Below are 26,073 nucleotides of genomic sequence, written 5' to 3' on the forward strand. Positions count from 1 at the left end.
ACACTCAAAAGGAAAGAATAATTCCTTAGCAGTTTGCCGAACAACACGGTTGATTTTAATGGAAATGTTTGTGCTTGCTAGAGATTTTTGAGCACTGTTTGAATTATGAATTACAAATTAAATGAATACCTATACTTCAGGTTGAAGGCCTGAAGGAAGAGGCAGCTTCAATTACCCCCGATTGCCTGCCTAACCCTAACCAAGGGGGTTGTTGACCGCGCCAGGAACGTGGACCGAACCCGCTACGAGAGGTCTCTCCGTTGAGCTCTACTTGGAGCAGGAGGATGCTTGGGTGCCAGGGGGGGCTCTGGCCGTAAATCCCTCGCCTTTCGGGTCCTGCACAAGAGGCTAACGTGACTCGGGATTGGATCTCGAGGCCCGCATACTAGTCTACGGGCAGAATCTTGGAATAGTGATCACTGCGGATTACTGGATAGCCTTCGGGCAGATTATGGATAAGCCTTCGAGCAGATTATGGATAAGCCTACGGGCGGAACTCCTTGTATTTCAAAGATAAAAATGATGATATGTTAATAAAGAACTTGTTTGATATTGTTTTTCTATGTCACGTGATAAGATTATGTGAAGGAACCAGTGTTTAACAGATTAATTAAAGAAGCTGGTTGTTACATGTCAAACTAATGTGTTAGATAATTACATAACTAAAACAAACCGAGGAAAGTGCGAAGGATGGGCCACAGGTCCGCCATCCTGCGGTTGGGTGGTCCCGGTTAGCCGGAAAGAATTTCTCAAAGAACACCGGGATGATCATCAAAGAAAACGAATAATGAAAGCGATGACCTAGAGTTATGTCTTAACCGATTTACGCTGTTTAGGGGAACGGAATGGGACTATGCTTTATGGCAGAGAGGTTGAGCTTTGCATCCCTCTTGTTTCCCATTCTCCTTGAACCAAGTGCAGCGTGAATCCGCTTCGGACCTGGTGTTTCTACGTAAAGTAGTTCGCTCGGGTCCGACGCTAGTTGCTGTATGTTAATGACCAATCAGGAAAACCCTAATTCCGGTCGATCCTAAGTGGGAATGGTGAGGATACTTCCGCTACGTGGAAGACGCGGGAAGACCTAGATCACAAATCCCGTATCATTCCATGGGAGTGCCGGGCGGAGCTTTCTAGACATCCTTTCGGATGGACTTCTAAGACGTGTCCTGGATGATACTAAGAGGACACGTTACATTGATGCCCATCGCATATTCACTCACTTCTAGTTGGAGCTATTCCTTGGCAGTTGGAATTTGCCTTATACCATTGATTGCCCCTCTTTGGTATTGATTTCTTACTTATGTACTTTATTTTCAGCATGCTATAATTACAATTTACTACATTGTTTATCCAAGCAGTCACCTCCATTTGGCAGCTCTTTGCATTGACTTTGTGGACAATTCATTACTTAGCCAGTACCCCTTGTTTTTAGAAGCTTGATCTAGTAGTGGTTTTAGGGCTATTTGCAATAATTACAACAGCCTATTTTGACAGTGTATGCACTTGTTTACCTTCATTATGGTTGGTGGCTCAAGTAAAAATTCCATCTTTAATATTGATAAGTTGGACGGCACTAATTATAGCTACCAAAAGGCCCAAATCTGGCAAGTCTTAGTGCCAAAAATTGTAGATTCGGCATTTGAAACATAAGGGTGTCAAGCTCAAACTTATTGATACAGAGGATTGGGCTGAATTAAATGAGCTATGTGAGTCCACTATCATATCATCCCTCTCTAAGTAAGTGTTCTATAATGTTGTCTATGATGGATAGTCTGCATGGAAATTATGGGAAAAAGTTCAGAATGTCTATGACAAGTAGAGCCCTGCTTCTTAGATATATTGGCTAACGCAACTCATGGATCTTTGCATGAAGGAGGGCACTTCTATGTCAGCTTGCTTAAATGAGTTTCATTCCATTATCAGTCATTTATCTTCATACGGGACTAAATTCAAGAACACTCTTCTTCCCTTGTTCCTCTTAGTTGTTACACTACCTAAATCATGGGATACCTTTTGCACTATTATGTGTGCCAACATATCTACTGATGGGTTACAATTTGCAAGATGTAGATGGTGCACTCTTGATTGAAGAAGTTAGCAAAAATAGTATCGATGCTTCCCATAGCTCCCATGCTTTGATAGTTAGAGATAATAATGGTAGGAGCGGTAATGATGGCCATGGGAGAGACTCTCAACAATCTTTCTCTTAATCATGTAGATAGTCTCATAGTAAGTCTCATGGCCATAAGTCCTCATTAAATTTTCATTACTATGGGAAAATGGGGCATATTCAGTCACAATGCCATATTAAGATGTGCGAGGACAAGTGCAAAGAAAAGGGAAAGGGTAAAGTACATAACAAAAATAATGATTGTACCATTGTCCCTAGCAAGTCTAGTGTTAAGATTGAAGAGATTACTATTGTGACAGACTGATTCTGATTATGATTTCATACTTACAACTTCTTCTCTTGATACTTCACATATGACTGATGCTTTGTCAATGTATACTTAGTATTGGATGATAGTTTCATAGGCTTCCTTTCATGTGATCCCTCATAGAGAGCGGTTTCACTCTCATATCTCCAGTTTGGGTAATAACTTAGCACTAGAGATAGTTGGTATTGGTGATGTCTAGCTACACTTTTGTTCATGTTGTATGTTTACTCTTCATGATGTACATCAAGATACTAGCTCTCACTAAGAGCCTTATCTCTGCTAGCACTTTGGATGATGCACGTTATGTGGTTTCTTCTGGTGATTCCTCATGGAAGATCACACATGGAAATCTTGTCATTGCATGTGGTGCTAAGTCCAATACTCTCTACTCCTTACTTTTATCAAGGCCACTTGACCATATTTCGGTAGTGGATGTAGTTCCACATGTATCTCTTTGGCATCGTCACCTTAGGTACATATCCTTAAAAGGAATGAAAATGCTTACTCATTTGTAGTATCTTTCATCCCTTGACTATAAGTGCTTTTGAGTCTTGTGATCATTGTTTATATGTCTGGAAGACACATAACACATATAAAAAGTATGATATGATACACATGGGTGAGCCATTGGCTCTTGTTCTTTCAAATATATGTGATTCCATGCCCTACAAGTTGTTAGGTGGTGCGAAGTATTTCATTATCTTCATTGATGACTATATGCATAAGACCTAGGCATATCCTATGAAATAAAAATTGAACGTCTTGGCTACATTTCAATTTGGCTTTCTTTGGTTGAGTACCAATCTTGGTATGGCTGAAATACCTAAGGTCAGATAATGGGAGTGAGTATGTCCGTAAAGCCTTTGAGAAATTTTGTGATGAGAGGGATGTTAAGCATCAGTTGATCACCATGTGCACCCCACCATAGAATGTATGGTGGTTGAGTGCATGAATAGGGAAACTTAGGAGCCAATTTGTAGTATGCTTAGCTAGGTAGACTTACCACAACATTTTTGGACTGAGGTAATTACTACTATCCTAAACTTGATAAATCACTCCCTATATACTACTCTTAACTATTAGGTTGCAAAGGAGATATGCTTTGAAAAACCTCCCTCATATTCTCATTTATGTGTCTTTAGTTCTAGGGATTTCTACCATGTACCCAAGAACAAGCATACTAAGCTAGATTCTAAGCCTAGGAAAGCATCTTTCTTGGTTATCGCAATGTAGGTGAGATGGGCCATCACCTATGGGATCCACAAGCTTGAAAGGTTATCCACAACAATTATTTTTTTTTCGATGAGGAGAAAATGCATAAGTAGCCTAAGCCTATCGTTGAGGTACACAAGGTGATATTTCAAGAGGAGCCTTCTACTACTGTAGAGCCATCTAGATAGCCTACCACAATAACTAATGGCCCTGTGGTCCAAGTCCCTAATATTTCATGGGATATACATGACCCACAACCAAAGCCTTGAGGCAATCTACTAAAGATAGATGAAAACCTACATGATTTGAGCCATCTATAGATTATGTTATGATGACAAATGCTGGTTGTTGAGTGTTGAAATGACTTGTTTTTTGGCTGATTTTTGTTGTTTTTGAGAGCTGAATGGTTGATTTTATGAGATGATTGATTGGTTTGGAAGTGGTTTGAGAGTGTTTTGGATGATATTGATTGTGTTTTGGAAGTTCATGATGTTTGTTAGTGGTTCTGTGATGTTCTGATTGGTTCTGTATACCTTCTATTTTGCTCTGTTTTGGTCTGTTTTGTTCTGATTGTCTTCTGTAAGGAGGGATGGAGTATTGATTGATGAAGATTGAGATATTGTGAAAGTTTATTGAATGGTTTGTGAGAGTTTGGAATGGTTTGAGAGTAAGTTATGTGGTTTTGATGACCTTCTGTAACCTTCTGTAGGTCTTCTGTAGAGCTTCTGTCTCTGTTCTGTTCTGTCCTGTACTGTTTCTGTTCTGGTACTGTTCTGTAGACTGTTCTGTATGCTTCTGTAAGTGTTTTGTGGAATGTATGTGTGACTTTGGGAAAGTTTTCTAGCCTTGGAAAGAGGTGAATACAAGTGCAAAAGAGCTGAAAGAAGTGGAAGAAGTAGCTGCTCAAGACTCAAGTGAAGACTAGAGTGAAGTGACAGTAATGAGCTATGAAAAGACACTGTAGTGGCTCTGGTGACTCTTCATATCAGACATACCTCTTGGGAGGGGTATCCACAACCTAAGAGTGATTATTGAGAGTGATTTTGAGAGATTGTAGGGAGGACATGATGTATTATTGATGGAGAGAGAGAGAGAGAGTCAGAGATAGTCAATTCTACTGAAACAGAGTGATTGTATATGAGAGATTGAGAGAGAAGACTATGAAGATTTTGAAGATGAATACTATGTGATGTATTTCCATTCAAAGATGGTGTATTCCTTTGCTTTCTTTGTTCTATTGATGGATTTTGTGAAGATGTTGAAGAATATGGTTGATTCTATTAAATCCGTGGGAGGTTTACATGATGCTGCATGAAGATTTGTTGTGCCTGGTGTTCTTTTCTTCATTGAGATCATATGAAACATGATAAACAAGCTTGTTGATGTTACAAGATAGATTTTCTTGCAAGAGAATTCCCTTTTCCTTGGTTTTCCTCTCAGGGCTCCATGTTTTTGGTGCGCAGCCGGGGAAACTTGCCATCAACAAGCACCAGAAGAGGCTGAAAATGAAGGAAATGGCATTGCCAAGAAGAGAAGAATTCAATGGATGTTTGTAAAGTTCCTTCTTCCACTGAAGAGTTAGAATTCCTCATAATCAAAGCCACTTTCCACAAGAATTTCATCCCACAATGGCGGAAACACATCACCATCATGATGCATGCTCTATGTGGTGGACAGTTTTCTCTTCCTATTGAAGCAGCAGAAACTTGCATCTTGGTGGCAAACTGTTTGGGAACAAACTGAAGAGCAGAAACAGAGAGAATGACCATCCATGGAAGATTTGGCATTCATTGAGAAGTTTCCAGACAACATCAAGTGGGAGATTGTGAAGAAGCTTCAGGAGTCTTGGTCTGTAGAGGTTCACAGGGACAAGAAGGAAAAGAGTTGGAATTTGTTCGTGGATGCTCAACAGCAAGATACATGGGATGCTTGGTGCACTGATAATCTTCTGTTTGTTCAATTAGCAACCCACTGGAAGTTGGTAGATAGAGTGTTTTTCACAACATACACTGTTGAAACCATCAGAAGCTGGCATTACTATGATGATGGCACCACCACAATGCTCAGACGTATGCATTTTGACACCTTCCGAACCGAATACCTTCCCCTGTGCAGTGGCATGAAAGCAGAATTCAGGGACGTTGAAAAGAAAGAAGTAGAAGAAATGTTGGCAAGAGAGTCCTCCAGAGACTGAAGTCTTCTGTTAACCCTCTGTGGAGCACTAACAACATAGTGGAGCCAACCCCCTGATGAATGACGCAATAAAGAGGCAAGCGTTAGAACGAGTCCAGAGGTACGTGAGAAGAGAGAAAGCAAGAATCAGAGCCGAGAGCGAGCTCCCAGCAGAAGTCGCCTTTGACGCCCTTGCGGAACTCTTTACAAAAGTCCCAATGGCACATCAAGCCCTTCCTCCTCCTGCTGGAGGTCCACTTCCAAGCCAGATCCGTCCTGGAAATATTGATGACAGGCCAGCGAATGTAGTTCCATTGCCAGTTTTTAAGGGAGAGTACAATGAAGACCCCGATCTTCATGTAGCAGAGTTTATGGTAGCGTGTGTGGCTAACAATGCCAGAACCCCTGAGCATTGGTTAGCAATATTCCCCGCCACTTTCAAGGGCGCGGCGTTTCAGTGGTATGAGAGACAAGCAGCAGGAACTTTTGGCACATGGAACAACATGAAGTTGGCCTTCCTCACTAAATTCAGGCGTGAAGGTTTTGAAGAGCGGATGCGAGAAGAATTTATGAACCTGAGTCAGTCCTGTGGAGAAAGAGTGGAAGCTTATGTCTCACGAATGGAATCCATCCTGAAGAGATGGACTAACCATAATTTAGATGATGGCATTCAGAAGGGGGTGTTTCTCAGAGGATTACAACCAGAAGTCCGTAAGTTTGTGGAGCTACAAAGACCAGCCACCCTGCAAGCTGCAACAGAAGGTGCAAGACTGTACGATGAAGTGGAAGCTCGATTAGCGATGAATTCAGGAAGAGGAGTCCTACCTCCTCTGATGCCAGGAATGATGTACCCACCAAATGCAGTTCCAGGGACTGTTCCCTATCCCTACCAATAGATGCCCCCGATATCACAGTACAGTGCACCAAATCCACAGTGGCCACAATCCATGCCTCAAATGGTGGTTCACCCACAACAACAATGGTTCCAACCAATTTCCTCAATGACAAATCAGCAGCAACAGTGGAATCCTACCAACTGGAGCCAACAACCAACAGTTCAAACAGGAGCCCTGAATCAGAACCAGAACAGAGACCCCTCTGTACCAGCCCAACCCGTTTATGCAGTGATTACAGAGACTCCTCAAAATCCTCCTGCCAGTACCTCCGGAGGAGAAAGCTTGAAGGATTATTTATCCAACTCAGTTGCAGAGACTCCTCAAAATCCTCCTGGCAGTACGTCCGAAGGAGAAAGCTTGAAGGATTATTTATCCAACTCAGTTGCAAACATCAAAAAGGAGTTGATGGATGTGATCACAGAGCAACTACAGACGTTGAAAGTGAACACAGCAAGCATATCCAACGTTGCAGGAGCAGGAAGAGATGTGATGCGGTCAAATACTTGGTGTGGTAAGTGTCATCAAGCAGGCCATTTAGCCACTGAATGTACACGCAAACCAACCATTCCTGGAGCCTTCTGTTCCTACTGTTTGCGGAAGAATCATACAGAGGACATTTGCTCTCTGAAGGAGATGCATGATAGGAGAAGAAAGGAAAAAGACGCAAGATTCAACTTGTTGGAATCCAAAATGACAACACAAGATATTGGACCCAAGCCTAGAGAGTTTGGTCCTAATTTCGGACCCAGAAGATTTCCCTCTCAAAGTTACAGAGGAAGTCAGTCTGGCGGGGGTCAGAGATTAGAAGTGGAGTGTTACAGATGCGGAGAAAAGGGACACATCTCACCAAATTGTCCAAATCCCAGAAGGTCAGTGGATTACAAGCCCTTATGCAGTCGATGCAAAGGAGAAGGCCACACTGCAAAAGACTGTCCAAGTCCATCCCCAGTGAAAAACAGTGCTACTGATAGTCCAGCCAAGGCCCAAGAGCCTACCTCCAATTTAGTGGAATTGGAAGTTGCTGCCATCACGCGTGCAAAGCAGAAGGAACCACCTATCCAGAAAGAAAATAACCCTCCTGCCAGAACAGTGAAGTTCAATCTTCCACCAGAAGAACAGAACAGAACAGAGCCTAACAGTGCCGTACAGAGCACTACAGTGCCACAGAGAGTTACAGAGACAGTTACAGAGACAGGACCAGAGGTCCAGGATACAGAAGAGGAGGCAGTGCCACAAGTGGCAGAAGAAGTTCCTGTAATTCCTCTGTTAGAAGAAAGAGGGAAAATGAAAATGGGTGTTGCCCCATTCCCTAACTGGTTAGAGAAGCCAGTGGATCCTATTAAGGAATACGATTTGGTCAGAGATCTAGATACCTTTAAACCAAATCTCACATTCTGACAATTATTGATGTTGTCTCCCAGTTGCCGAAAAAGGTTCAAAAGTATACTGACAAGACGACGTGGCTTAAGGATTGCTCCTTCAACAGCAACAAAGTCCAACAAGGCTCCAGAGCCTGTAAAAGAAGTGGATGTAGCTAATGCTTTCCTAGATCCAGGTACTCCAGAGACTAGCGTGTGGATAGAAGGCTGCTTCATTGCAAATGCACTGATTGATGGTGGTTCATCAGTGAACATTATGACGGATGTTACAATGAAGGATTTAGGCCTACAAGGAGTGCAACCCACCCAATGGCTAATCAGACTAGCGGATCAGAGTAGAATCAAGCCTTTGGGCATTATCCCATATGTGAAGACTACAGTGGCTGGAAAAGATTATTGGCTGACCTATTTGGTGGTGAAGCCAAACTCTTATGGTACATCCTATCCTCTGTTACTGGGCAGACCATGGCTTTTTGAAGCCCGAGCACGGACGGATTGGTTCAAAGGAACCTTGACTTTGGGTAGAGGACCTAACAAAGTGGTGCTGAAATTGTATGGTTCTCAAAAAGGACATGGATCCACCTTCTTGGAATTATCTTCTGACTCCCCTAATGAGGCTACGGATGGAACATCAGCAGATGAAGATGCTGTTAAACAGATCCTTCCCAAGAAAACAGTGGCACATTCCTTAACAGTGGATACTGTAAGCTGACTTCCAAAAGATGCAAAGCCATTATCAATGGGTGAATACTTCCTGCCTGAACCGGGCATGACTTCTAAAATCACTTCTGATAGTGAGATAGAAGCATGGATGTACTGCTCTCCCTGTTACATGGCCACAGCAGAGACAGAGGCAAGAGAGGAAACAGAGAATCTGTTCTTCTGTTACAGAGCGCCTACAGAAGCAGAAGCAGAAGCAGAGGCAGAAGCAGAAGCAGAGACAGAGACAGAAGAGGATGGATATGATATGGACGAAGAAGGTAATGAAAGTAATCCGAAAGAATCTATCCCACTTGAAGAGGATACATTTGAGGAAGAAGTTCCAGAAGCATCAGAAGCCGATGAGCTCATGCTATGGGACAGAATGGTGATGGTACCATTTGGTCTGGTAAATGGATCTTCTCATATGCAAAACCTTTATAAGGGATGGATTAAGAAGAGCAAGCCGTCTTTCAGCAGTGGCTCATGCCGTCCTAACCTATCCTTGCCAAAGAAAGATGATGATGATGCACCGTGCCAACAAGCACCAATCCAACTAACCCAACAAGCATCAGAGGGTCCCTGTTATGTGATGTTCCTGGATGTATCATCAGAAGATGAGTCTTCAAGCCAAGAGGTAATTAATTTTGAAAGCAAACCCGAAACAGCTCTTATCCCATTCCAACGTCTTAACGAGCAACCTAAGTCTCCACCAAAAGAAGAAGTGGGTTCTAGTGGGACATCAGAAGAGGACATCACTCCCTTGAAGGAGTCGGATCTGTATCCAGAAGCAGTCCGTGGGACCTTCATCCGTGAAGTAGAAGGTGAAAGGCAGTTAACCTTTGTGGATGCTGAAGGCATTGAACGCCACTTGAAGGTGGGTAGTAGCCTCCCAGAAGAGGAGTTGTCAACCTTGTACAACTTGTTGAAAGAAAATTTGGACGTGTTTGCATGGTCCTACAAAGACCTAAAGGGGATTGATCCCATATTGACTTGGAGCCTGATGCCAAGCCAGTACGGCAACGACAGAGGCGAATGAACCCGAATTATTCCACATTGGTGAAAGTGGAGCTGCTGAAGCTTCTGGAAGTCGAGTTCATCTATCCAGTGGCAAATAGTGAATGGGTTTCACCCATCGTGGTTGTACCCAAGAAGAATGGCAAATTGCGAATATGTGTGGATTTCCGAAAGCTTAATTCCAAGACAAAGAAGGATCACTTTCCTATCTCTTTCACAGACCAACTGTTGGACACAGTGGCAGGACATGAGCTTTATTTCCTTTTGGATGGATTCAGCGGATATAACCAAGTTCAAATCGCAGAAGAGAACCAATCCAAAACAACCTTCACCACAGAATGGGGGACCTACGCTTACCGAGTGATGCCATTTGGGCTCTGCAATGCCCCTGCTACTTTCCAACGAGTCATGATGGCCGCATTTCAAAATCATCTGCACGACTTCATTGAAGTATATTTGGATGACTTCTGTGTCTATAGTTTGATCCGTGAACACTGGGAACACCTGGAACAATGCTTTGACCGATGCTGGAGTATGGGATTTCCCTCAACCCCGACAAATGCATCTTTGGGGTCTCTTCTGGAGTTCTGTTGGGCCACATTGTCTCTGCACAAGGGATATCAACAGACCCTGCAAAGATTGAAAAGATCGCAGCTCTGACAGCACCCACCAACCTCAAACAGTTGAGGGGATTCTTAGGCCATGTGGGTTACTATAGAAGATTCATAGCCCATTTTGCAACAAAGGCAACCTCCTTGCACAAGCTTCTAATGAAAGATGCAGAGTTTACTTGGACGGCAGAATGTGACAAAGCCTTCCACACTCTGAAGCAGTGTCTGATTGAGGCACCCATTCTGCAACCTCCTGATTAGACGAAAGAGTTCCATGTACACACTGATGCATCAATTGAAGGCTTAGGCGCAGTCCTATGCCAAAAGGGCTCCTTGAAGTTGGATCAACTGATCTATTACGCAAGCCGAAAAGTCACTGATAGGGAACGGAACTATACAGTGACAGAGCTGGAGTGCTTGGCAATGGTGTTTGCCCTAGAGAAGTTTCGCCACTACCTCCTATCTACCCACTTTAAATTTTATGTGGATCATGAGGCCCTGTCCTTCCTGATGAACAAAGCAGATGTGAAAGGACGAATGATGAGATGGCTCCTTCTATTCCAGGAGTTCGACTTTGAGGTGATTACTAAGCCTGGTCGTTCCCATGTTCTGGCTGATCATCTGTCGCGTATCCCACAAACTGCAGACGAGGAGCAGGATGATCCAAACCTCCCTGATGCTTCCCTATTTTTGGTAGAAACGGTAACTCCCTGGTATGCAGACATTGCCAATCTGCTGGCAACCCAGCAGTACCCTCCTGGTATCTCTAGTCGGGAAAGGAAGAAGCTTATGCTAGAATCAGCCCCCTACACCCTGCTAGGTGGTGCATTGTACAAGAAAGGCAAAGATGAAGTGCTCCGAAGATGTGTTGCAGGAGAAGAGATTGGGATTGTTCTGAAGGCTTGCCATGACGAGCCATGCGGAGGTCACTTTGCAGGAGAAGCTACAGCCAGGAAGGCTCTACTAGCAGGATATTGGTGGCCTACCATTCACAAGGATGCCTGTGATTACTGTAAAAGATGTGATGCTTGTCAAAGAATGGGGAAACCCACGAAGACAAGTTCCATGCCACTGCAACCTATCCTTCCTTTGAAGCCGTTTGAGAAGTGGGGCATCGACTTCGTAGGTCCGATCGATCCTCCTACCAGAAGGAAACAGAACCGATACATCCTCGTATGTACGGATTATGTCACAAAGTGGTGTGAAGCTAAAGCCCTCAAGCGGGACGATGGTAACAGCGTGTCCCTGTTCATGTACGAGAATATCATCACCCGTTTTGGTAGTCCCTTAGATCTGGTAAGTGACAGAGGCACTCATTTCCTCAACAAAGTCATGGAAGAGTTGACAGAGTTGTATAAGATCCGCCATCGCAAGTCCACTCCTTATTACCCCAGAGCCAATGGCCAAGTCGAAGTCATCAATCGCATCCTCTGCTCGATTCTGACAAGAACAATCGCCGCACATCGTCGTGATTGGGACGATCGACTTACAGAGGCCCTCTGGGCATACAGAACCTCCCATAAAGCAGCAACAGGACAGACACCCTTCCAGCTGGTGTATGGAACAGAAGCTGTTTTTCCGGTTGAACTGGAACTACCCTCTTTGAGAGTGGCTATCAAAGAGCGTTTGGGGTATGATGATTCACTGCAACGCCGTCTCCTGCACCTGGAATGTTTGGACGAAATTCGTAGGATGGCTCTACAGTGCATGGAAGCCACGCAAGCTCGACGCAAGGCTTACCATGACAGTTTCATCAAGCACAAGGAGTTCAAAGAAGGTGATTTGGTCCTAGCCTATGATTCACGTTTTGGCAAGTTTCCTGGCAAGCTCCAACAGCGGTGGATGGGCCCCTATAAGATACTTGCAGTCAACCCTAATGGTTCTGTCCAAGTGCAGACCGTTGATGCCTCTGATGATCCCTTTCTGATCAATGGATATCGCCTGAAGAAGTACTTCCCTCCTTGGGGATCTTGACAATTACGGACACTTGATCCTTTCCCTCGTTGGCGCGGCATTGTACTTCTTATGATGTTACTGCTGATAGCCGTTCTTCAGTCACTCCTGATGAAGTGGACACAACCCTCTATCCCCTTAAACCCCCCTTCCAGCCTTGATCTCTTATCCTCTATTTTCCACCAGCGACAGTGGCGAGGTGGGTTTTGACAAATGGTCTTTCTACCATTCCTTTGCTCAATATTGAAAAAAAAATAAAACAAAACATATCGATCATGGGAGAAAAGGACTTAGGTCCCTGTCATGCCGACCTATTCTTCGAGAAAAGGTGGAAACACCCTCGGGAATAGGGGAAAATAAGAAAAAGAAAAAAAACCAAAGAAGAAAAAAAACAAGAAAAACAAATCTGTTATGAGAGAAAAGGAAGCAATTCCCTGTCATAGCAGGCCTCGTTCCAAGAAAATGTGATAAACACCCTTGGGCGAGAAGCTGGCTGTGGAAAAGGTGGTAACACCCAGCAGTCCAGAAGTGGATTCATTAATTGATATTTCCAGGATCCAATTCCGAAGCTGCCTCCCTTGGTACGCTGCGTCGTGGGTCTCTCTGCAAAGTGTCTAACTGTCCTCTAGCAGATGACATGTCCTATTCAACACAATGTTCGATTTGATGGCTACCTCCCTGGGTACGCCTCTTCAACAACTGATGACACAATCTTCATCGACAAACAATCGAGTGATGTGAGCTTTCATCCTAACCGGATGGGGAAGTGAGTAAGGTTGCCCTCTTGTATCTATCACCAACGAGTGAGACAGAGGGTGGGGTGAGAGACCAGTCTTTTCCCTTCAAATCAAATGAGAGGAGAGAAGTGTGAATGAAGTGTTGCACGCACGGGATGGGCCTCTCAATGCACAAAGCACAATTTGTTTCTGTGCACTGCACCATAAGGCTCCCTGGCCTTCCTTCTCGCACCGTATGCCGGCACAGGGCGGGATACACAGTTGCACCATCAAATGCGCACAAGGCATACAATCTTTGCACAAGTGGCTGTGAGGATTACATCAATGGGTTTTAGGAAAAGGCCGCCCTCCTGTATCTATCAACAGAGAGTGAGACAGAGGGTGGGCTGAGTGTGACTGGAGTTTCTTCAATCAATTACCGAGAGGTGAGATTGAGGGACGTTACGACACTTGGAGTCAGGTATGTTCCCGTTTCCCTATGCACCCACGCGATGAGTCTCTACCGTCATCACAAGACACATCACCCTGTTCTGTACACTGCACTGTAAGGCTCCCTTGCCTTCCTCCTTGCACTTGTGCCAGACGGGTTGGATGCACTAATGCACCATCAACTGTGCACCCTGGCATACTCTTTCTGCACCATTCCCCCTTGTCGATTCCTCAATCGGGTATGAGATATGGGTTTCAATCCTTTTTCCTCAAGTGATATTAGTCATGGGGCGAGTGACTGTTCTTTCATTTCAATTGAGTGACTGCGAGTTGAGTGTAGTATCCCTCATCATCGACGAATTTCCTGCGATTCCTTCGACCAGCTACCTCCCTGGGTGCTGCTGCGTGGTCCCTGCCATGACGAACGTGTGCTGTAAAGATGCCTTGGTCCCTCCAGCACCGACAACCACCCTGGACGTGCCATCGACACTCAACCTTGATTCTTGACGAAACGGGCCAAGTTTTTCTAACCCTACAACTTCTGTTTCGTAGTGATGTTCATGTTTTAAGTGTGGGGAAGTTAGTGGATGGTCTGTGGCGTGGTCCTAGGTCCCTGTTGCTTGGTTAACCCTATCCGTTAAGGTCTTAAGTGTGGGGACGCGTCCCTGCGCGTCTACATTGCATATCCTCTGCATATGCCTTACCCTGCTCATGCATGAATACCTTGCCTTGTTTTTACCTTCATGGGATCCCTTTCCACCCACCCGGTTATGTTCCACCCACCCTTGGGACTATTCCCCTGCAGTTTTCCTTCATTCCCTGATTTTGAGGTCTTTCCATGTGAATGCACCCTACGTTCACTCAAGTCCAAATCCAACTTTATAGCCCTGTTCCTCCCTTTGAACTGATCATTTTTCCTTTTTACCTACCTTTGTTCTGGTGCACGGTTTTTGAGTTATTAATTTTTAAAGCATTTTGCGCAATTTAGCCGGTTTTCCATGTGAACGCATTTTTCTTGCTTCGGAACCATGCTCTGACGTCATAGCCCTGCCAATCATTTTTCCTCTGATATTTTTCCTTCTTACTGCGAGTCATTCTGATACATGGTTTGTCCATTATTAATTTTCCGGTTTTTTAACGACTTTTTCATGCGTATTTTTGACATTTTTCCATGTGAACCTGCCCTGTTTGCATCAGAATTCCAATTTGATCTGACAGTCGTGTCCCCTGTGCCTTCCCCTACCTTTTTTCTTTCTCCTCCACCCTTTTTCGACTTCCGGATTTTTACTTATTAATTTTTAAATCAGTTTTCGGGCGTATTTTTGGTGTTTTTCGCATATGAACCCCTCCTCCTTCCACCGGAACTGCGTTTTAACATGATACCCCTGTGCCACTCCTTCCTGCGGACATTTTTCCTTCTTACTGCATGTCATTCCGGTGATCGGTTAGTCCGATATTAATTTCTGATCCCATTTCAGGGTTGTTTTTGGGTTTTTCCCATGTGAACGCATCTTATCTCCGTCGGAATTATGTTTTGATGTGATAGGATTGTCGAGCACATCTTTTTGCCCAGTTTTCCTTTTTTCTGCACCTCATTCCGATGCACGGCTTTTTCGATATTAATTTTTAATTGCGTTTTTTGGTTCGTTTTTTGTGTTTTTTGCACGTGACCGCCCTTTCCCCCTCCCAGAATCTCCGTCATATATTTTTTTTGTTTTCTCCCTGTCGTCCTGCCCACTTTTTGTTTTTACGCTATTTTGTTTTGACGTCCGGATTGGGAGTTATTAATTTTTCTTTATTTTTACGTGTATTCGCGTGCCTGTTTTGCGCGTGAACGCGCCCTTTTTCGATTTTACGTGTCTCCACGCGCCCCGGTTGTGTCCGAATGACCCGTACCGTCATCCCCCTACCATTTCAATCCCGTCACGGCAAATTTTTTTTTACCCCGCCCCGCGCATGTGCGCGGGACGAGGGTACGCACCCATTTCCCCCTGCCCACCCTTTACCCTACCCTACCCTTGTCCATGTCCACCCCCCTTGGGACCCCTGCCCACCCAACCTGCCCGCCCATTGCCCTGCCCACCCCTTCCCCCCTAACCACCCAACCCCCAACCACCTCCTTCCCCCTCCCCTCTCCCTGCGTCCCTCCCTTCCCTCCCTTCCCTCACTCCCCTCCTCTACCTCCTTCTCCCGCAGACACGCCGCCTCCAGCCCTCCTCTACCTCCTTCTCCCCCGGCCTGCACCTCTTCCCCTCTCCCTTTCTCCCTCCCCTCCATCGTCACCTCCTCCCTCTGCCTGCCGCCCTCCTCCCTCTCCACCATCTGCACCTCTCTCTCTCCCTTCTCCCTCTCTCCTCCATCCGCCCTCTCCCTCCTCTTCTTCCTCCCTCGACCTGCTCTCTTCTTCCTCCCTGCGCGGTGCGGGCCTCCCTCCTCCCTTCTCCTTCCCTGCGCGGTGCCGGCCTCCCTCCTCCCTTCTCCTTCCTTGCGCGGCGGCCCCTCCTCTCCCTTTCCCCCTGCGCGGCGGTCCGTCCTCCCTCTCCCGCTGCTCCCTGCGTTTCCGCCTCCCTCCTCACCGACTCCTCCCCGCTCGTCGCTCCCCGTTGCAGGCCGTCGCCTGCCCGCCTCGACCTCCAGGCCGCCGTCGTCAGACTCCGCAACGTCGCCGCCGTGCCGCAACGTCGCCCTCGACCTCGTCGCCGCCGGCCTGGTCGCCACCGCCGCCGGAAGTCGCTACCGCCGCCGCCGCCGCCGAATCCGCCGCCACCACCACCACTAACCCTAACTGCCTCCTCCACTAACCCTACTACGGTTAGTCACTAACCCTAACTAGTTTAACCTAAACTAACCCTAGTTAGTTCAAACTAACCTAACCTAACTAGGACCACTAACCCTAGTTAGTTCAAACTACTCCTAACCCTAACCCTAACCCTAAATTAACCCTAACCCTAGCTAGGTTAGTTTTAACTAACCATAGTCAGGTTAGCTGACTTCACCTAGTTGCCTACCCTAGCCTAGTTGACTAACCTAGTTAACTTAACCTAGTTAACTTAACCTAACCTGCCTAACCTACCTGACTTGACTTCCTGTGACTAACATGACTTACCCCCACTAACCAGACTTAATTGACTTATTCCTAACTGACTTATTTGATTTATGTGATTTATGTGATTTAATTAATTTCTAAATTAATTTTTCCATTAAAAAAATTTAGAAAATTTTCTAAAAATTCCTTTTGTTTTTTGCCAATTTGTGGGAATTTGTCCGCTGGAAATTACCTACCCTAAAATTTCTGAAAATTACATATTTCCTAATTAATCCCCTAAATTGCCAATAAATGTAGAAAATTCATTTACAAATAGTAAAAAATTCTCAAAAAATTCTTAAAAATTCTAAAAAATTCCCCTCACCTCCCTTGCTCATTTTCCATTTATTCAACCATCAATAATCACAACTTAATACCAACAAAAAAAAACAATAAAATCAAAAATAATAAAAAATAATAAAAAATAATAAAATAAACATAAACAACCAACCCAAACCAAATCCACACATCTGCTAAGGTGTTGTGTTTGTTGTTTCATTAGTGGTCTTTACTTTTCCTTTACTGGATTCACTTCTTTTGGGCGACTCTTCCGTGCGCATTTCTGCATTACATACACACCCCTTCTAGGTATTTATTTTATGTGTTTTATTGATTTTCATTTTCCCCTTAATCACACATTAATTGTTAAAATGAACCCTTTTATTCACCCACAGTTCCACGCGTATTCGCGCTCAACATACATATACTTTTTAATTAAAATAAACCCGCCGTTCACTTAGCACGCGCTATGTGCGCTACAGAGGCACTTTAAATTTTCATTAAAATGAACCAGCCGTCACATGAGCATGCGCTGGAAAAAAAACGCTCCACATCACCTTAATTTGTAATCAATGAATTGCATTTAGAGACCCAGTCGGGTATCGAAGTCCGGGATTCGAATTAATGCACCGCTTCACCTAATAATTGGTAATTTAATTTATAATAAGGAACCGCCATTTTCTTGCTAAGATTTATCACCTAATAAAAATTCACCCATTTTTAATAATTTCTTAAAATCAACCCTTCATTAAAATTAATTCCCCCTCACTGCACTTAATTTCCCTTTTTAATGAACCGTTTCGTGGGATGGGTATGCGCAGTCATTGGTGTTATTTTCCATGGTCCAGTCTTGGTTTATCACAGATATGGTCTTGATATGTGTCGGATGTGGTATTGTTTTGGTTTACAGTCTTTGTTACGGTTAAGGGTACGGTCTGCAGTTTTTTTTCTTTTCTTGCCTGATACGGGGTTCAGGGTGTTTGTTTGATGCATCGCATGAAGATTTCGGTCGCATATGTCTCAAGGTCATGTCGAATTTTTTCTAGGCTGTGGTTTGCTTGGGGTTAGTTGGTTGAGTCACTTGTTTGGTTATTCTCTTATCCTTGGTTTTTTGTATGTTGCTTTGCAGGCATTCTCCTTGATTGTCTGTGTTTGTGGTGTGTGTAACCATCTGAATGGCGCCTTCTCATGCTCCTCCCCCTATCCAGTACGTCCCATTAGTTAGTCGGGATTACTCTTCCCTACTTACTTTTGAGCCCCTCATGAAGGCGGGACTTGCTGCTTTTGTGGCTACTTCCTTTCCACTGCTTCCAGAGGATCTGTCGTTATGTGATGAGTTCCTGGCCTCTTACAGCAAGAAGACAGGACTAGTCCAAGGAATGTCTATGACTTTGACACCTCGAGGCTTAGGGAAGGCTCTGTCTTTACCCTCCAAAGGTGAACCTTTTGTGACCACTCGTCAGCTCTTCTCTAATGACGAGATTCTGAAGCTGTTGCAAAAGCAGACAAGGGAAATCCTCGATGTTAAGAAGGTGATAAACTCTTCAGGAGTTTCCTTTTCTATGATCACTGATCCCGTATGGAAGACGATCTGTCAGTTCCTTCAGGACAGGTTTATGCCTGCCAAAACGCCATCCCACTATTTGTCCAAAGAGCTTTTCACAGCTTCCAGGATGGTGTTGAAAGGAGTTGCTATTGATTGGAGCACTTACCTCCTCACTAAAATGGATCAGCATTTTGTTAAGGTCACCAGGGGTAATGTTACCAATGTTACATACGAATCATATTTGTCTGCCTTCTTGACCTATTCAGCTTTACAGAAGACTGTGCCTCCGCCTCCTCCATCCGATCCAGTACCTCCTCCACCTTCAAAAGAGTCAGAACCCATTGACATAGAGGATGATGATTCTCCGCCTCCCCTGGTCATACAGCGCAAACACTTGAAGAGGGTAGCGGATAAAGCCCCTTCTGTACTTCCTTCAGTGCCTATCCCTGCTACCTCTGGCAGTGAACTCCCTGGGTATCTCACTTGCACTAACCTGTTCCGAGCACATCGAGAAGGATCCTTGGAGATCTCAGTTCCTTCCCTGAACAGTCTCATCTCAGGAGATGCCATTCCTTTCCTCTGCAAGGATATTCAAAGTTCCATTGAGTTGTCAGTGACAGCCTGTGTTCAACAGCTGTACGCGTCTTTTTATGAAGAGCTCATGCAGTCTAAGGACCAGTTGCATAAGGCCACATCTGAGTTAGCTTCTGCTAAGGATACCCTAGCAGATTTATTTAAGCAAATGGAACAACAAACCCAACTGGTTGCCACCCAAAGTGATGAGATTTCTTCTTTGAAGACCCAGTTACTAGAGGCTCAATCACAGGTTACTAGCCTTTCAGCAGAGAAGGAGAGGATGTCTAGAGAAGCGAAGGAATTCCAAGCTGTCTTAGATGACAAACTTTCAGCTTTACAGACTGCTAATGACACAGTGGCCAACCAAGGCTCCCAAATCCAGCAGTTGCAAGATCAGCTTGCAAAGTCCCGCTCTGTTCCTCCAAGCCCTCCTGTTCCATTGATTCCTTCTCTTTCACAGCAGGACTTGGCTGCTCTTCAGAGATAGGCTACTTTATGCCCTCTTTTCCAAGATAAAGTGGAAAGATTGCAGTCCAGAATGGACTTGTTATGGTCTACCTTTGAACAGTTTCAGGAATATGTCTTACCAGACCATTCTTTCTTTGTCCACTACCACTTAGAGAAGTTGGTCTTCTATATGAAGCTTTCCACGATGGATTTACCTTTTCCAGAGGATGGCTGGAGTGGGGCTTGGTCTGCTGAGTTGTTGACAGAGGTAGTCAGAATGGTTTTTGAAGATTCTATCACACCAGATACCATGTTGATGTCATACATGTATCTACGAGGAGACTTGTTAATTCCAGATGGGGTGGATATGGCATGGTATATGGGGGATGTGGTCTTACAGGCTGTTTTGTATGTCAATCATTTGGAGTTGCGCATAGCTGACATGTTTCAAAGTTATTCCTCCAAAGTAGCTGATTGTCATGATAATTCGTGGCATCCCATGATTGATTCTATGGTTTTAAATCAAAGACAAAACACAGCTCCTACCTTTGCCCAGAGTACTAATCAACTGAGGATGGATCTCTTAACCTATCTTTCCAAACATAATCCATTTGATGCTCCCTTCTTTGATGCCTATCATAGACGATCTCTCTTAGGACCTTCTGTTCCTACCCTCCTCTATTATCAACAAATGGCTCACCGCTATGCTATATATTTTTCCCTTTGTCAATCTAATTCCACAATTATTTTACCCCTTCTTTTCCAACCTTCATCTTTCCCTCAAATTCCTATTTTCACTTACTGTTCCTTTATTGAGGATAGGGTATTTTCCCCTTCTCCACCCTATCTTTCTCCCTCCATTAATGTACCCTCCACATTTCCTATTTATCAGCTAACACCGTTCCTTAGTGATTCCTTACAAATTTTTGCCACTCCTTCTTTAACCTTTTCTTCCTTTTATGATTTTTCCTATCCCTCCCTTCATCCACTCTTCCTTATTCCACTGCCCTCTCCTAACACTTCTATATCTCACCCACCTCAGTTGGTTAGTGACTGTGACGGGTTTGATAATCAGATTTCCAGAAGAAGGGGATGGAGTTCGGATGATTGCCTTACAAGACCGCAGATTAATTGGCCAGTAATTCCAGGAGAATGGACAGCTTCCAGTCAAGCTTATCAAAACTATGTTCATTTTTCCCAACAGTATTCACAGTCTGCAGATCCCTCAGTGCGATTAACTGCTCACTTTGCTTGGTACCTGGCGTATATGCGTAGGCACTCTCATACTGATTCAAAGCCTATTCCAAAGTTGTGCATGAATGTCAATGTGAGCATTGATTTCCAACAGCTGGAGATACTGTATTTTCATGCCCTCTGTTTGCCTAGCAGATACCTGGTCCTGTTGAAAAGGATGTGCTGTCTCCAATTTTTTCAAAATCCTCCTAAAAACTTTGTAGATGAATCCTTATCTATGGATCGATTCCGACAACATCAATCTTTTAAGAGGGATCATCTTCATTGATACCTTTCCAATGTATGGTGGAAGCTTTTAATGAAAAACTCTCTTTTTGAAGGAGTCATTCAGATGGTTGTGTTGTGTATTAGTGTTTGTGTTGTGAGTTTATTTATGTAATACGAACGTGGTGGTTTTCTATTGGATTTCGTGTACGACCTACGTTTTGGAAAATTGTGGTGCTGGGGTCGTGGTTGGAGAATTGAAGTTGTTGCAAATGAAGAAGAAGCAAACTCTTATATCCTTTACAAATTTGTTGTGATTTTCTTGTTTGATAAGAGGTGTTAATGTATAAAGAGTTTTCCTTTCTTTGTATTTTTATATCAGAAACAGGTTATAAGTTGGGGTCGTGGTGGATGGATTATTTGTGAGAAAATATGGAAGATCAAAGTTGAGCTTTTCCCTGAACTTGTATTCCCTTTTTCCTGGGTCGCGAGGACGCTTCCTTATTAAGTGTGGGGATATGTTGAGTGTTGAAATGACTTGTTTTTTGGCTGATTTTTGTTGTTTTTGAGAGCTGAATGGTTGATTTTATGAGATGATTGATTGGTTTGGAAGTGGTTTGAGAGTGTTTTGGATGATATTGATTGTGTTTTGGAAGTTCATGATGTTTGTTAGTGGTTCTGTGATGTTCTGATTGGTTCTGTATACCTTCTGTTTTGCTCTGTTTTGGTCTGTTTTGTTCTGATTGTCTTCTGTAAGGAGGGATGGAGTATTGATTGATGAAGATTGAGATATTGTGAAAGTTTATTGAATGGTTTGTGAGAGTTTGGAATGGTTTGAGAGTAAGTTATGCGGTTTTGATGACCTTCTGTAACCTTCTGTAGGTCTTCTGTAGAGCTTCTGTCTCTGTTCTGTTCTGTCCTGTACTGTTTCTGTTCTGGTACTGTTCTGTAGACTGTTCTGTATGCTTCTGTAAGTGTTCTGTGGAATGTATGTGTGACTTTGGGAAAGTTTTCTAGCCTTGGAAAGAGGTGAATACAAGTGCAAAAGAGCTGAAAGAAGTGGAAGAAGTAGCTGCTCAAGACTCAAGTGAAGACTAGAGTGAAGTGACAGTAGTGAGCTATGAAAAGACACTGTAGTGGCTCTGGTGACTCTTCATATCAGACATACCTCTTGGGAGGGGTATCCACGACCTAAGAGTGATTATTGAGAGTGATTTTGAGAGATTGTAGGGAGGACATGATGTATTATTGATGGCGAGAGAGAGAGAGAGTCAGAGATAGTCAATTCTACTGAAATAGAGTGATTGTATATGAGAGATTGAGAGAGAAGACTATGAAGATTTTGAAGATGAATACTATGTGATGTATTTCCATTCAAAGATGGTGTATTCCTTTGCTTTCTTTGTTCTATTGATGGATTTTGTGAAGATGTTGAAGAATATGGTTGATTCTATTAAATCCGTGGGAGGTTTACATGATGTTGCATGAAGATTTGTTATGCCTGGTGTTCTTTTCTTCATTGAGATCATATGAAACATGATAAACAAGCTTGTTGATGTTACAAGATAGATTTTCTTGCAAGAGAATTCCCTTTTCCTTGGTGTTCCTCTCGGGGCTCCACTGGTGAGCCTCTTATTTATAGGCCATGGATAGAAGTGATAGTCACAATTGGGAGAGGGCCATGTAGTCAAACTATGACTCAATGTAGAAAAATCATACATGGGATCTGGTTCCTTTACCTAGTGGCAAGCATGCTTTGCTATGCAAGTGGGTGTACAAGTTGAAAAGTACCCCTAGATGCCCCAAGCTAGGATACAAGGCTAGATTGGTTGCTGAGGGCTTCAAGCAAAAACATGGTGTGGACTTTGATGAAGTATTTACTTCTGTTATAAAGATGACTACCCTATACTTGGTAATAGCTTTGGTTTCTCAAATTGACTTAGATCTTTATCATATGGATGTCGAGGCGACTTTTTTTCATGAAGCCTTGCATGATGAGATTTACATGGAGCAACCTAAGGGCTTTGCAAAACCTGGTAGGGACCAACTAATATATAGATTGAGGAAGAGCCGTTATACCTAGGGAATGGTACCACAAGTTTGATGCCTTTATGCATTCATAAGGATGTTTTTGTGGTTATATGGATCCATGTTTATATAGAACAAGGCTCGTGATAGCAATCTTATTATTTTGATCCTCTATGTGGTTGATATGTTGATTGTTGGGAGTGCTCATGATGAGTAGGATGCCTTGAAAGGTCAGCTCAAGAATTGCACTAAGTATAGCTATGGTTCAAGAGAAGAAGTTCCTTCTCAAACTTTGGAGGCATTACTTGCTAGGTAACAAATTTTCCTTAGTGACGGACCACAAGAGTATTAAATGGATCTTCACCTAGAATGAGCTCAATATGAGGCAACGCCGATGGATCGAAGTGCTGGAAGAATATGATTTTGAAATCGAACATAGGCCTGGAAAAGAGAATGTAGTTGCCGATGCACTCAGTTGCAAGGCATTTCTAAATTCTCATATGTTGCAAGATCCATTAACGGCAAGGTCTCTAGCCACAAAGGTATCAATGCCAAACAACCCAATTCTTGAGCTAGCAAAAGAAGGGGCATATCATGACTCAGTCTATCAAAAAATGCTAAGGGAGATCCCCATCAAGGATCAAGACCCAAACCTAAAGAGGAAGTATCAAGAACTCTCTGTCAATAGTGGACTTGTCTACTTTAGGACAAGATTATGTATCCATGCAAGCCAAACTCTCAAGCAGAAGATACTTTGGGAAGCCCATGACTCCTCAGGACATCCTGGTTATGCCAAGACCCTTAATGCAGTCAGAAAGAGCTACTATTGGGAAAGGCTCAAGGGTGATGTTCTCAAATATGTCACGGAATGTTTGTCTTGTCGATGCATTAAGGCAAAACATGTCAAAATGCATGGGAAATTGCAGCCACTTGACATTCCACAAATGAAATGGGAATTCATTAGTATGGACTTCATTGTTGGCCTACCCCAAGTTCAGGGAGGATATAACTCTATTATGGTTGTAGTGGATATGCTCACCAAGGTCGCACATCTCATCCCTGTCAAGACAAACTATAAAGCTTCAGACATCGCAAGATTATTCATCAAGGAAATATTCAAACTGCATGGGTTACCCAGAAGAATCATTAGTGATCGTGAATCTTTATTCACATCACACTTCTGGAGGGCTATCTTTGAGGCTATTGGAACTCAACTCTGTTTCAGTACAGCTTGCCATCCTTCAAATGATGGTCAAACAGAACGAGTCAATCAAGTCATTGAAGATATACTTAGGGCATACTACTGTCGTGAACCCAAAAAGTGAATTCAATATTTGCCACTGGTTGAGTTTGCCTACAATGCCTCTTACCAACAGAGTATTCAGATGACCCGTTTTCAAGCATTGTACGGGCATGATTTTTGTACCCCTTTGAACTTCTCAGACCCAACTTTGAGGGTAGAAGCTTCAAGACAGATGCTGGAAGACATGGACGATCAAATCAAATCAACAATATTAGTGAGTTTGGGAAATTCCCAATTCCCATTTTTTGAATACTAAAAATGTGGCACCTGGATAACATGCCCATAAGTTTCTCAAAACCATATGATGTGACCTATCATTGGAAAGCGCTTGAAAAATGGAATCTATTGAGCTATAGAGCACTCGATTTGGAGTTATAGTGTTCAAGTAATGACAAATCCAAGGATTTGACCATGTGTCCCAAACTTATAGAAAATTCCCATATTACCTAATATGGTGTTAAGACAAGACATTCAAGCTACCAATTACCCAATATGGTGTTAAGACAAGACATTCAAGCTGCCAAGGATAGACAGAAGGCTTATGCCGACTTGAAACGGTAAGACAAATCCTTTGTCGAAGGTGATATGGTCTTCATCCGCGTATGCCCTAAAAAGAGTTCACTGTCCTTGGGAGAGTACAAGAAGCTAAGCCCAAGGTATTGTGGACCTTATAAGATCACCAATTTCCTAGGGCCTAATGCTTATAGATTATAGCTGCCCGCAACCCTAAAGATTCATAATGTATTCCATCTTAGCCTATTGAAAAAATATCTACCTAATCCGAATCATGTACTTGATGACCAACAAATTGTAATGCCTAGCCAAGGAGTCCTTGAGCTACGGCTTGATAGAGTCCTAGATGTCAAGGAGAGGCGTTTGAGGTCAAGGACCTTGAGGGAATACCTCATCCAGTGGAAAGATTATCCCGAAGAGGATGCCACCTGGATGGATGAAGATACTCTCAACCAACAATACCCCCAGGTCCTCTCGAGATGAGGACATCTCGATTCCTCTAAGGGGGAGAGGATGTAATATTCCCGTGCCTCCCCCCATAAGAACTCCCCCCTTAATTTTTTTAACTTTTTTAAAAAACTTTAGTGCAATTTTTTTTATCCCTCTCTCTCTCCCCTTCGAAAGCACGTCGGGAAGAGAGAGAAAGGGAGTGAAGTTAAGTAATTAGGGGGGGCATGCAGCCCCCTAGTTGGGAGGGGTGGTGGCCATACCACCCTCCTCCCCCTCCTATAAAGGGGAGGTTCCCCCCTCCCTTGTTTGCATAGTGCACCTCCCCTCCAGCTCGTCCGCTAGAGGCACGTCCTCCCCCCCCCCTCGTGCTCGTCACCTTCCCCCCCCTGTTGTAGCAGTTGCGCCCCCACTCACCCCCCCTGTGATCAGTGAAGAAGAGAGGGAGAGGAGAAGAGAAGGAGAGGGAGAGGGAGAGGGAGAGAGGGAAGGAGAAGAAGAGACGAAGAAGAAGAAGAGAGAGAGAGAAGAAGAGAAGGAGAGGGAGAGAGAGAAGGAGAAGAAGAAGTGGAGAAGAGGGAGAAGAGGGAGAGAGAGAGTAGGAGAAGGAGGAGAAGAAGAGAAGAAGAAGAAGAAGAGGGAGAGAGAAAGTAGGAGAAGGAGAGAAGAGAAGAAGAAGAAGAGGGAGAGAGAGGGAAGGAGAAGAAGAGAAGAAGAAGAAGAAGAGGAAGAAGAGTTATAGAGAAGAAGAGAAGGAGACGGAGAGAGAGAAGGAGAAGAAGAAGTGGAGAAGAAGGAGAAGAGGGACAGAGAGAGTAGGAGAAGGAGTAGAAGAAGAGAAGAAGAAC

This window comes from Lygodium microphyllum, chromosome 16 (genome assembly GCF_053477565.2).
Source record: "Lygodium microphyllum isolate KBCC chromosome 16, Lygodium_microphyllum_v1.1.10, whole genome shotgun sequence".
Classification (NCBI taxonomy): Eukaryota; Viridiplantae; Streptophyta; class Polypodiopsida; order Schizaeales; family Lygodiaceae; genus Lygodium; species Lygodium microphyllum.